The sequence below is a fragment of the Pelodiscus sinensis genome, chromosome 3 (genome assembly GCF_052426305.1).
Source record: "Pelodiscus sinensis isolate ZL-2025 chromosome 3, ASM5242630v1, whole genome shotgun sequence".
NCBI lineage: Eukaryota > Metazoa > Chordata > Testudines > Trionychidae > Pelodiscus > Pelodiscus sinensis.
In genome coordinates, this window is record NC_143054.1 from 99,449,346 (window position 1) to 99,461,461 (window position 12,116).

A 12,116-nucleotide genomic window follows, 5' to 3' on the forward strand; every position below is an offset into this window, starting at 1 on the left:
AATCCTATTCATAAAACCCATCTGCCACCAAAGTAGTTTCATATGAGATTACATTTTCAATCTGAGATTTCTAAATTTTCTGCAGCAAAACAACATTCCAACCAAACTAAAGCTTTCAGTTGTTTTTTAAAATATTAAACTGCAAACAAACCTAATTCGACAACTGAATATGGGTGGGATTTTCAAAAGCACTCAGCAAATGTCTAACTTTGGTTCCCCTAAAGCCAAAAGTATCCATTTATTTCAACGAGAACAGCAGTAAGCCAACTTTGAGCACTTTTGGAAATTTTAACCTATGCCCCTACGTCAATATAGCTGTGTCCCACAGACACATGGAAAATCCACCCATGAATGATGCAGTTAGACTGACTGAAATCCTGGAGTAGACAGCATTGTCAATAGGAGGGCTTCTCCCACTGACACCACAACTGCCTCTTAGGGTTACAGAGTATCTACGTCAACGAAAGTAGCTCTCCTATCAATGCGGGCACTTTCTTCAGCAAGTCCCACAGCAGCACAGTCACGCAGCTACAGCACTGTAAATGTAGAGAAACCATGTGTGCACAACCTTAAAAATGTAAGACTCCTCCCCCACAAGGAACTAAGTTCTTCTGTACCACTCTGGGTTAAGTGGGGTTAACACCAGGAGACTCTGGCTATGTATTAAATGACCAAGTTTAAAAATGTGCTTTAAAAAAAATCTTTTGTGGTCTAGTGAGGTTCCTTCCTGGCCATCACAGATTTACAGGAGCCCTCACCATTCACTGTTTCGGTATCTGCGGCTTTGCATATTCATGGTGCATTGCACCACATTAGCCCAAGCACATGACCCCGCAGGATGATGCTTTTCCAGTCTACTCTAGTAACGGAGCCGTACAGTACCAGGACATTTCACTGGGCATATGACACGGTGACACTTAAACATAGATATAATAAATATCATGAGAATCATGATTCATCACTATTGTATTTGGCCACTGCCAGAAACTAGAAGTGGATGGAAAAAGGTGGCTGTTTTGTTTTGGGAACACACACCTCTTGCCCCTAATATTTGTGGATTTCACCATTTGCGGTGATTTCAAGAATGTATCCCACACAAATGGCAAGGGCTTCCTGTAATCAAACCATTAGAGTGTCAGGCCTGTAGGGCCAGACCTGTTTTGTACAGTCCTGTAAAGACGGTCTGTGATTAATTAAAAAAATAGTTATGTTAATGTCTCCTTCCAATCTGCGCTGCAGAGCCAGTATTCAATGATGCCTTTTTTATAATTATTTGGCAAATATAATTGATTGTATTTCTCAACGCCCCAGGCTAATAAATAATCTGTCCCCGTGACAGTGTCTTGATTTGCTTTGCATTAGATAATAAAGGAGTTTACAGACTGATTTAGTTTATTTTGCAGTCCCAGCAGCATGAAGCTTTGTTTGCTCCATACTTCTGTGGGCATTACACAATGAAAACTTCCTTTTCCCGCTTACACAGCAGCTCAGTGCAATTACTGTCTGGAACTGAACATAAGGAATTGTCATCTGGGCTCTAAATATGGGCATACAGCCAAGAAGGGACACTCTCTCCTTGATGAGGTAGGTACAGTAGTAAAAAGAAAAAACAAAACAAACCTCACCCCACAAAAAGCAGATTCTCTGTCACATCACCGCCTTTTTGAAGATGAAGCATGTCAGCATATGCTGGATTTAAAAATCCATAAAGAACAATCCGCCAATCTGCCACTTAAAAGGACCATGGAAACCAAGTCTCTGAAGCAAAACCAGCATCTTCAAAATGAGCTCTTCTTCGAATGTTCTCCTCTAAAATATGTCCAATGACGTGATAGTTGGATCTGACTTTGAAGCAGGAATATTTCCAGAATAACAAACAATTTAATTTATATAGTGTTTCTCTAAGGAGGCAATGAACCAAATGCAAGCTGTTGGTGATAAGCTATTTATCTGATATGTCATTTATATTTTCTAATTATTATTTGTAGGCACCAGAGCAAGAAACTTAAAGAACATTGAAACAGGCTTTATAATAAGAATCCTGAGAGACAGAAGAACGTGAGAGCTAGCAACTCTCCAAGGACTTCAGGGACTCAATGAAAATCTAGTTTAGTATGCTTTTTTTGATCTGAGGAAGTGGGTCTGGCCCAGGAAAGCTCATCATCTAATAAATCATCTTGTTAGTCTTTAAAGTGCTACATTGTCCTGCATTTTGCTTCAGCTACCCAAGACTAACACGGCCACATTTCTATCACTATTTTACATTTCTTCCTCTGCTTCCCACATGTAATGAACTTACCAATAACACGGAATTTTTTCCCATCTTGTCACGTCAAAGGTATATACACATCATCATCATCATCACCACCACCACTTCCTACTCCTCATAGAAAAGAGCCAAATTCATTTTGTAAGAGGCCACAAAAACAAATATGTATTAAGAGATTTTCCCTCTCCCCCCATGTCTGGTGACAGGAAAACAGCAGACCAAAATACTAAGATGTCTTCATTTCTCAGCACTCAGTTAACATCAGCCTAATGCCAGCTGTAGGTGACAAAGGACTGACACTGCACCAAGAGAAAATAAAGTGAGGAACAGATGTGAATATTTTCACATGCTCCAGTCTTCTGACAGAGACCCAGCATTAGAGAAAAGCGCAATGTCCAGTAAGGCTGTGTCTACATTGGCACCTTTTTCCGGAAAAGGGATGCTAATGAGACCAGTCGGAATTGCAAATGCCCCAGGGATTTAAATATCCTCCAGGGCATTTGCATGAACATGGCTGCCGCTTTTTTCCGGCTCGGGGCTTTGCCGGAGAAAAGCACCAGTCTAGACGGGATCTTTCAGAAAATAAAGCCTTTTCCGGAAGATCCCTTATTCCTCTTAAAATCAGGAATAAGGGATCTTCCGGAAAAGGCTTTATTTTCCGAAAGATCCCATCTAGACTGGCGCTTTTCTCCAGCAAAGCCCCGAGCCGGAAAAAAGCGTCAGCCATGTTCATGCAAATGCCGCGGGGGATATTTAAATCCCCCGCGGCATTTGCAATTCTGACTTGTCTCATTATCATCCCTTTTCCGGAAAAGGGTGCCAATGTAGACACAGCCTAAAACTATAACTGAACTGCCATCTTCTTGTGATTGTTCAATTATAAATATTTTTTTTTTCAAAACTAGACACACTAATGACAACACAGATTGTAGGACAATTCTAACAGCCTTTCATAACTGCTATATTTTCATAAAAAAGAGAGGGTTATTCTTGCATTTAGTCTTATTGGACCAAATTAAACTGCAGTTAAATCCATTGCATTTCATGAGGGACAAAATGTACCTGCTTTGTGATAAAAACCTGCACACAGATTGCAGGGTTTTATGACTTGTCTTCAATCTCCCAGTCATAATTTGCTTTTGTTTCTTAAATGTACATTGCTTTATTCTCTACCTTAAAACAAAACACCCAAAAACCACAGGAAACAAGCTCATGAATTTGTTCTCTCTCCACTAAACGCAAAAAATATTAAATTACTTCCAGTTATAGGAGAACATCAATGCATTGTCACCATCTTTAGAGATACCAAGTGAGCATACACACAAGAAGCTAGCAGACTTCGATTTCTAAAGGCAAATTATAACCCAAAACCCACCCCTAACATTATTTACCTACCTATCTCTCTTTACAGACTTTTTTTAAAATCACATTTAAAATTCTGCCCTCAGCTAGGTACTTGCTGAAGTGTTCACAGGATTGGTGATTAAAGTATTTGGCCTTCATCTCTATTTCTCCTCATTTCATATGTTAAAAGGTCCGAGAACTTGCTTGCTACTGACTTTCACACTCAAATTCTCTCAAAATAGTTTACAGGTTAACACATCAAATATAAACGTCTCAGAGGGGTAGTCATGTTCATCTATAACTGAAAAAACTGAACACACAACGAATGGTCCTACAGCACCTAGGAGACTAACAAAAACATGTAGATGGTATCATGAGTTTTCATGGGCACAAGTCACTTCTTCAGATCTGAAGAAGGGGGTTGTGACTTCAAAAGCTCGGTATACTATCTACAGTTTTCTTAGATATAAATGTTAGACATAAACATAGTTCACTGATTTTGCAGAGAAATGAAACATTCACTTCAATGCAGTAGCTGTCCATGTAAACACTGCATATTACATTTTATCAAAAAAAAAGAATAATTATAGCCAAGACCTCACACTTACCTTGTATTTTTAATATCTATCAGTGTCAGCGGTGCCTTTCCGAGACTTTGCACTGTGATGTCAATATTGGGTAAAGGCACAAATTGTTATGTGGGATTTTAACCCATGATGGCCATCTGGCTCAAAGAATTTATACAAGACTTGGATGTCCCTTCTTTTTTTCCCTTACATATTCAGACGTGTGAAAAATAACTGTGGATGGTCTCAAGTGTTTTTTTCAGCTTCTTCTGATTAAAAATATTACTTAAAATAGAAAGTCAAAGTGATATACTCTCTTAACCCTTTGTGTTCACTGGTGTCTTTTGCAGTCTTTAAAAAGCTGAAAAATTGTCTAACTTACTGAAAGTAGATCACATGCCTGAGTAGCAGTTATTTGCTAATTATTTCCACCACTGCTACAAAAACAAAACAAAACAAAATAAACAAACCCTAGTCATTAGCCCAGTGGTTCTGAAACTGTGGTTCGCGGCCCTGCTGCCTTGCAAGCGGGCCAGGGCTCAAGCTCAGCCCTCCTCCAACCCCTGCAGCTGGGAGCCCGTGCTGACGCTCCAGCCTCATTTTCCAACCCCCTCCCCGCAAGGCTGGAGCACCAGCTTCCTGCTGGAAAGGTGGAGGGAGGAAGAAAGCCCTGAACCTTACTGCTGGATCTGGTTCAGAGGGAGAGTAAGCGGCTCCATGCACTGCTGCTCTCCCTCTCCCCAGCTGGGGGAATTGCAGCACATGGACACCTGCCTGGAGGTTTCCCCACTGCAATTGCAGCCAATGGGAACAGAGGGAGGCCATGGCTGGGACATCATGCCTAGGGACCGCATGGGGGAGGGGTGCAAAGCCAGGTAAGCACATCCTTTCCCCCATTCAATCATATTGGCTTTCTCGTTTCTATCGTTGCCTAAGAGTAAGTGATACATGATTTCTTTTGTACTCAGACCTCTTTTGCCGTTACTCACTATAACAAAATCCTCCTGATTTTCATATACTCATTACATAGCACATCACAACCATCACCAAAATCCTCTCATGTTTACACAGTTTCTTTTGCACATTGGCTCCCAAAACACACTGATGTGTTTCAATAAGTTAAAATCACTTTAAAAAAAATCCTCACTGGCAAATTATCAACTGCTTAAACACACAAGCACTTTCCTCTGATCACCTAATTGATTACCTGCAATTCAATGAAGTCCTTATGCCCAAAAGCAATGCCTCTTATTTCATGTCCTTCCATGGTAGTATATTAATCTATACTTTCATTTCCACTTTGGAATTTTCTAATTTACAGATAATACAGCATAAAAAGCTGTGATCTCAGTATTACAAGGGAATTCATCTGAGGAAGAGATTGGTGTCTTAAATCTGAAAATCTAGATTAATACAAAAATGAAGATGAGGCTGGTGGTTTTAGGCTACTTCCAATAGGATGCCTAAAACCACCTCTTTTAGGCATGATTCTCCTTCTTCCCTCTTTCCCTCTGCACCCATAAAATCTGGTATGATTTGCAGTCAATGATCACAACCAGATTAGCAGGATTTTATAGCTATGAGGAAACAAGCCAACTGTCTATAGCAGGGGTCAGCAACCTACAGTACACATGCCATAAGTGGCACACAAGCCAATTATCAGTGGCACACGGGACTGGAACTCAGACCCACCTCTCCTCCCCTGCGCAGTGGGGAGCCCGCGCTGCCACTTGAGTTTTGAAATTCACTATTATTCATAAAAGACATTCTTAATAATCATGTTTCCATGATAGTGCTTAATGACAAAACACTAGGCATTGCACAAAGCAGTAGACAGTTCATGCCCCACAGAACTTACAATGTAAACAGACAAAACGCTTCCTAGATCTGCAAGGGAAAGAACACACAAGCCGAATGAACAATGTGATGGCAACAAATATCATGCTAGTGCCACAAGAGCCAGTCTAGTACCCAGAAGTCAATCACGTTAAGACAGGCCCAAAAAGGGAAAACAACAGAACTAGGGATGTAAGCGACTACTCAAGTAGTCGACTACCTGATAAGCTTAAGTTTGTCGGGTAGTCAAGTCACTACTCAACTACTCGCTTCCCCCACCTTGCTGCCTCTGATACAGAGGCAGTAAGGGTGGGGAGCCAGCTTAAAAGCTCACTAAACATAACCCTGACATAACCCTGCTGTGTGTCTGCATTTTAAATATAGTAAGAACCCGGCTGGGTTACCTGGGGTTAAGTAGGCTTTTAAGCAAGCTCCCACCCAGCACCAGCTCCTGCTCACTGCCTCTGATACAGTAGGTTCCTACTACATTTAAAATGCAGAGCCTCAGCAGTCCCGAAGCTGGCACTAGCCGGGACTTCTCAGTCCCATCTTGTGCCGCCCCTGGGAGCTAACTCCACTGTGGCTCTGCAGTTTAAATGTAGTAGGAGCCTGCGTACCCACAATAAGCGAGCGACATTCCCCCCCCCCCCATTGACTAATTGAGTAGTACTCGGTTAGTTATGAAATGCTACTTAACTTCCCTAAACAGAACACTACTGTTCATCACCTACAGGCCCCAGCTTAAACTTCTTCAGCGCATCACTGAAAATCTACAGTCTATTTTGGAAAATGATCCCTCACTCTCACAGGCCAATCCTCACCTACAGACAGACAACCACCCCAACCTGAAGCAATTCCTCACCAGTAGCCATACATCACACCTCAGATACACTTACCCAGGAATCTTGCCCTGCAGCAAACCTCATTGCCAACTCTGTCCACACATCTATACAAGCAACATCATCACAGGACCTAACCATATAAGCCACATCCTCAGGAACTTATACAACTGCACATCCTCTAATGCAGTGGTCCCCAACCTTTTGAGGTTGTCGGGCGCCAGGGGGCGTGGCCGTTTGCCCGCCGGGCGCCAGGGGGGCGGGACACTAGCGCGCCCGGGGGCGGGCCCCCCCCAGCTGCGCGCCCGGGGGCAGGGCCCCCTCCAAGGGCCGCGCGCCCAGGGCCGGCGCTCCCCCCCTCCCGCCGAACGCCCGGCGCTCCCCCTCTCCCGCCGAGTGCCACGCGCCCGGGGCCGGCGCCCGCCCCCGCAGAGTGCCGCGCGCCCGGCGCTCCCCCCGCCAAGCGCGCTCCCCCCGCCAAGCGCCCGTGCACCATGTGCCCGGGGCCAGGCCAGCCCCGAGCACCTGGCGGGCGCATTGAAGCGCCCCCGCGGGCACAGTGTTGGGGACCACGGCTCTAATGTGATATATGTCATCAAGTGCCAGCAATGCCCCTCTTCCATGTATATTGGCCAAACCAGACAGTTTCTATGACAAAAGATAAATGGACACAAATCAGACATCAGAAATAATAACACACAAAGCCGTAGGAGAGCATTTTAACCTGCCTGATCACTCAATCGTGGATTTAAAAGTAACCATTATTCTACAAAGGAATTTTCCTACCCAAATTACGGAGAGAGACTGCTGAACTAAAATTCAACTACAAATTTGACACTGTTACCCTGTGCTTGAATAAAGATTTTAACTGGTTACCACATTACAAAGCCAATTTCCCCTGTCATTAACATCTGCATTTTTGCATAAAAAGCTATTACGGGAACACATCCAGCCCATTTAATTAGCTTTATTAACATAGGTCCTACAATTGACAGGTACTACTTCTGCTGTTTGTCTTATATATATATATATATATATATATATATATATATTATATATATATATATATATAAATAAAAGTTTCTGTTATTTCCACACCAACACATCTGATGAAGTGTGTTTTATCCACAAAAGCACATGATACTATATAAAAGGTGCAACAGGACACTCGTTCTTAAAGTTACAGACTAACATGGCTATCCCTCAGACAATATTTTTGGAGTGTGTGTGGGGTGGGGAAGGTTAGTTAGGAGGGGATAAGCTAAATGGAAAGAGAAGTAAAGCTTCTATATGTAATACACACATAGGTGTCAATATATTTTAAAAGGTATATAGTACAAAAGAATTACAGGTTGCATCTCTAAAATCCAGGATTCTTTGGTCTGGCAAGACCACATATGTTCCAGGATCAGAGAGTCCCAGCCCGCTGCAAGGGGGTGGGGGCCCAGGAGTTGGTGCATAGCTCATCTGGGCTGCAATGGGGCAATCTGGGAGGCATGGCTCATATGGGCTGTGAGGAGGGTGGATGGGAGCCAGCACGCAGCTCAGCTGGGCTGTGAAAGTGGGAGCAAGGAGCCGGCACATGACTCACCTGAGCTGCAAGGGTAGGGCAGGGAGCCGGCACGCAGCTCATCTGGGCTTTGGGGGGAGCCAAGAACCCTTTGGAGGGGTGGCGGGGGGGGAGGCAGTAGCAGGGGGCCTGAAATAACCTCCCCTGGTCTGGAAAAATCCCTCATCTGGGACCAGTCAGGTGCCAAGGGTGCCAGACCAGGGAAGTCCAACTTGTACCAGTGAACCCCATTAATTAGCCCGGGATACAGCTTCAGAATTATGTTTTATACCAGGCATTGGCAATAACCCGTGCTAGCGCTGGTGAACTGCATCCAGCCCTTGGGCTGCTTATTGCTCAAGTCTGTTTTATATGTTCACCCACCAGTATTATTGTTAGAGGTCAATAGAGGAGGAGAAAGCATTCTGATGGAGATGTCACAATTCTCCGTCCTAATTCCAAATCTATCCTATATGTTAGCAACTCCAAGCCCAATCTGTATTGTAATAAAAACTGTTTACAATAAAATAGCAGATCCCCTCATGTTTTGCATATAGCTATTCTTTGCCTCTGCCAGTCTTTCCAAATTTGGTTTAATTTAAATCTGATCTTTTCAAAGCAAATTACTGTGTTGTTCAGAACAAGAAGATACATACACTATGTTCCTAAATATGACCCCTTAACTGCAAAAGGTAGACTAGTCCAATAAAAATTAGTGTAAAAATATAACTTAAACATGAAATAAGTTATTGATAAAGTTATGCACATTAATTATGCAGTATGAAACTACAGAAGTTGTTTAATGTATCAATTTTTTTAAAAAATGTTTTCCATTCAAATTACAAGAAAAAAAATAAAATAAGACTTCATTTCTCACTGTCTCATCACTGATAACCAAATCACAGGTTGTGTGCTATGTATTTTAGAAAAATCAAATCAATGGATAATCACCATAATTTGAAATCATTCTCCTACAAACATTAGACTCCAAACTTAATTAGGAAACAAAAATTCAAGAGAAAGAGACTAGCTGTTCATTTCCTTACAGTGGATAATATTTCCATTTGCACACATTAAAATAAATAAAAAAAACATTAAAAGGAAATCTCAAGGAACATGAAAAATGAGGTGCTTACCCATTTTCTCCATTACAATTATTGTATTCATGTGCATTTCAGAGAGTCTATCACAAATCCATAGCATAATCCATATCACAACATCTGCATGACTAACATTACTCAGTTTTCACCTTACACTAAAAAAAAAAATAAACCAGAAAATGGCAATTAAGCAACCCAAAAAAGGAACAAAGCAGCTTTGTCAAACGCAAAGCTGAATGTGCAACTTCGGAAATGGCAAAAATATATGCTAGCACAATCCAGTTCTGAAGTCCAATCTGTCTAGGTCTTACAATTTCAGGCCCAACTTCCACGCAAAATGGGGTTTGTCACATCCACAGCATAGGAGATTATTAATGAGGATAGGGAGGGGGAGAATTCTGCTGAATACTTCCCTGTGCACTGCGTCAATAGGTTGAGCTGCTTAATAGAAGCTAAGCCCAAAGCAACCGGTTACTGGTGCTGACAGCTGCCTACCACACTGCCCCACTTCCCACTTCAAAACACTCCCTTTATAATAGATGCTTCAGTCTAAGAGTGCTAACCCATCTCAAAACAGCAAAAAGAAAAGGAGCACAGCGTAGCCTCCAATTTTGCCCTAAACAGATCCTCCTCTAAAACAAAAGAGGTGTTTTACTTTTAACTACATAATGACGAGCTTAGTTTGCTGAAATACTGAAAAATGTAAGAGCTTTAAAGCAAAGAACATTACTTAATTTAGCACAGCACCTTAGCTTCAACAATTGACCTCGACACTTGCTTTTTAAAGAGCAAAGCAACATTTTCTTGAATACCTGATATGTTAGTACTAGGAGCTGTAAAATTTTGGATGGATATTTCGTCAGTTCTTTGATTGAATACTGATAAATCAACAATGTTTTTAGTGACTGTGGTACTATCGCTGAAGTCACTATTATACTCAATATTATGCCTACCAATATGCTAGTTTAGAGTAACATCAAAAAGCCATCCCAGAAATTTACATTTTGTCTAAATAATAATATTCTTTAAAAAAATGTGAAGATGTTTCATGGTACTCAAGAAAAAAAATGGCCTCAATTATTTTCCATTATCAATGTACTGTATAAGGAATTTGTAATTTATAAATGTAATTTATAAATGTTGACATGTGTGCGCCATAACATTTAGGCCTCAACTTTTCAATAACTGAGCTTTAAAAGTGTTGCACTTCAGCAGTAAATGTCCTCTTGAGCAGAACAACTATTTTATAGACAACCATTCCAAATGGCACGAGGACCCTTGCAGTACATTACAACCACTGAACAGTATTTGCTTTTCCATTAGCCCCACTGAGCTCAATAGAACTACTTTACTCTGAAAGTATGAACTCAATATGCATATGGATGGCAGAATGAAGAGCTTGGTGATCACTATAATGCAATTTAAATGTTAACAAAAAGCATCATTTCAACATTTAAGCCTGCCCACTATAAAAGTGTCAGTCCAATCTGTGTCCTAGGAGAAAGAAAAACTAGTGGTTGCACATTTTTACTCATTAATATTGCAATATAAGATCAGCAAGAGTCAGAAACGTGGGAATTTATTTTCACTGACATATAGGGAAAATTAACTTGCTGTTTCACTGTCTAACATGCCACTCAGCATGCAAGTACAGACAGTAAAAAGGAAACGACAAAATTAATCGGCTTGTATTTGTATGTAAGAAGTCATATCATATAATTTCTGTACATGTATATATGTTTTGTTTGTTTGTTTGGCAAAATATTATTTCAATCACCCTGCAACATGCACAACATCCATAGGGTAAACATGCAGCCTCCCGCTGCTCTAATACCACTAGACAGAAGGTATGTTGCCAAAAATAGCCACACAGTTATGCTGTAGCTGCTGCAGATTGTCCTACATAGATTTAGGCCATGCAGATGAGCAGCCTGGCTCCTAGAAAGGGCTCAATATTTACCCTGGGCATAGGCTAGAACTGAGAAATTTTGCTAAGTTTGAAAGTTATGACTTTGTTGAACCGAAAGCTGCATGTGTGTGGGAGGGAGCAGCCAATAATGAGAGAAGTATATTAAATTAAAATACTTAAAAAAAAAAGAATAGCACTGTAATCTTATATAAGGCATCTATGCAAAGGTTTTAGATAAAGACAAGCTAGAAGACTGCGTCCAAAGAAGATCATTGTTACAGTACTGTGACAAGTGATGTGAATTCACATATTGACCACTTGATGAAGTGGGAGACACCTGATAGTTGTAAGGTTATAATTAACTGACAAGTTTGACATCCAAAGCTCTTCTGTATTAATTTTTTGGTCATCCCTTGAGGCTCCAGAACCTTATGAAAGAGACTATGAAAAATGCATTTTTCTCAATAACGTGTATGTGTGTAAGAGTGAAAGAGAGAGAAACACACTGGAGTAAAGAATATTATTGTTTCCCCAATAGTGAACTATTGCTATCTCAATGGATATTATCTTCCAAGTCATCACTGGTTTCACAGCTGGAAGGTGTCCCAGACTGGGCAAAGAGATTCCAGCCTGTATCAGCTGGTTGATATAAAATGGATTTCCTTAGATGAGCAGAGGATTGGCCTGGACTGAAAGGATGCCTT

At 41.3% G+C, this 12,116-nt stretch overlaps 1 protein-coding gene across 12 annotated transcripts in view; it reads right to left on the minus strand.

The window, feature by feature from the left end:
• The window catches only part of MAP7 (microtubule associated protein 7), a 193,305-nt gene that overhangs the window by 125,932 nt on the left and 55,257 nt on the right, over nucleotides 1-12,116 (minus strand). The gene's annotated exons all lie outside the window — the stretch shown is intronic.